The 2084-nt window shown below is 52.8% G+C and overlaps 1 protein-coding gene across 1 annotated transcript in view; it reads right to left on the reverse strand.

The window, feature by feature from the left end:
- ITPR2 (inositol 1,4,5-trisphosphate receptor, type 2) overlaps nt 1-2084 on the reverse strand; it is a 326434-nt gene that overhangs the window by 280389 nt on the left and 43961 nt on the right. The gene's annotated exons all lie outside the window — the stretch shown is intronic.

Genomic DNA, 2084 nt, shown 5'->3' on the forward strand with positions numbered 1-2084 from the left:
TTTAAGGCTGCAATCCTATCCACAATAACCAAGAAGCAGGGCTATTTTGGGGCAGGAATGCACAGGAACGGAGTTCCGGCTGGCTCCTGAGTTGGCCACGCCCAGCAAGAACTCACTGACATAATAGGCCACACCCAACAGCAGGAACTCATTATGATTGGCTACATTAGGGGTGTGTGGCCTAACATGCAAAGGAGTTCCTGCTACAAAAAAAGCCCTGAGTTTTGACAACAAACAAGGTAAACAGAATAAGAAGCAAAAGGTGGGTGTGGCTGGATGAGCACACTTCTGGTAACACAGGTGTGTGGCTTCATAGGCTAATGAGCTGTGCTGTCAGGGGTGTGGCCTAATATGCTAATATGTTTCTGCTGTTGGGTGTGGCCAATTATGATAATGAGTTCCTGCTGGTCTTTTTCTACAAAAAAAGCCCTGCCAAGAAGTAAGCCCTACAAAAACCAGTGTAACTTACTTCTGAGGTCCATGCTATAAGACATCTCTCTTTTTTCCCCTCCTTGCCATGTCTGTGTATGACAGCCTGTACAGTCTTTTGATGATACCACAAAGGCTGACAAAAAAAACCCACAGCCATCAATCCAGTTGCCTTTCCTGTCCCCACAGGCAGGCATTTCCCCCCCCCCCTCTTTCTGTAGAATTTTTTCCATGTTGACTTGTTGTCACAGCCCTCCTTGACTGCTGTTGACTGAGTGCCGGTCACCACCGTGTTGCCATGTGCCCCCCTTGCCTTCACCTGACTGATCTGGCATGCAGAGGCACAGGGGTGGGGGGTGGGGAGGAGAAACAGGAGTTGCCTCAGTGCTAGAATCACAGAGTCAGAAGGAGACATACAGGCCGTCTAGTCCAACCCCCTGCTCAGTGCAGGATCAACCTAGAGCATCCCTGACAAGTGTTTGTCCAGCCGCTGCTTAAAGACTGGCAGTAAGAGGGAGCTCACCACCTCCTTGGGCAGCTGATTCCACTGTTGAGCGACTCTTACTGTAAAACCATTTTTCCTAATATCGAGCCGGTACCTTCCCGCCCTTACTTTAAACCCATGATTGCGAGTCCTCTCCTCTGCTGCCAACAGGAACAGCTCACTGCCCTCCCCTAAGTGATGGCCCTTCAAATATCTAAAGAGATCAATCATGTCCCCCCTCAGCCTCCTCTTCTCCAGACTAAACGTTCCCAAGTCTCTCAGCCTTTCCTCGTAGGGCTTGGTCTCCAGGTCCCTGATCATCCTTGTCGCTCTCCTCTGCACCCACTCCATTTTGTCCACATTATTTTTAAAGTGAGGCCTCCAGAACACAATACTCCAGGTGAGGCCTGACCAATGCAGCATACAGTGGGACTATCACATCTTGCAATTTGGATGCTATGCCTCTGTTGGCAAAGTGAAAAACAGAATGGCTGACAAGACCTGGCCATCTCCTGGCCACAGCCACGGGGGCCACAGGTGTGCACGACCCCCATGGCAGCAATCTTGCTGACCCCTCTGGATACCAGAGGCTATCACAGGTCCAGCAGTCGGGCCACAGACACATGTCCACAGACCTGATTGAGCCCTGTACCTGGCCAGGTGTGCCCAGTGGCAGAGCTGTACTACAAGCAGATCACCCTGTCACTTCCAACAACACGCAAATGAGGGCATGTGCTGGGGGGACAGTTTCCACCACTCCACCACCACCCCAACATTCACAGCCTTTCGGCGGGAGCAGGTGAGGGGTGGCGGCACTGAGCCGGCCGCCGCGGGCCCATTTCTGCCGCTCCACCCCCTTCCACCTTCACAGCCTTTCAGGGGTAGCAGGCGAGGGGCGGCAATGGTGGTGAGCCGGCCGCCGCAGGCACATTTTCGCCACTACCCCCCCTTCTTCACTCTCTCTTCCTTTCTCCCTATCTTCCTTCATTCTTTCCCTCTCTCACTCTTTCTCCCTTCCTCCCCAATGCTTTGACTTCTTCCCCCCCTTCATCCTCCCTCCCTCCATCTCTGCCTGTCTGTCAGTCTTTCTAACTGTCTGTCTCCCCCCCCACCCTTCTTCCTTCCTTCAATCCTTCCTTCTATCCTTCCTTCCTTCCTCTCTCTCCCCCCC

This window comes from Gekko japonicus, unplaced genomic scaffold (assembly GCF_001447785.1).
Source record: "Gekko japonicus isolate JY-2015 unplaced genomic scaffold, Gekko_japonicus_V1.1 scaffold169, whole genome shotgun sequence".
NCBI classification, from domain to species: Eukaryota; Metazoa; Chordata; class Lepidosauria; order Squamata; family Gekkonidae; genus Gekko; species Gekko japonicus.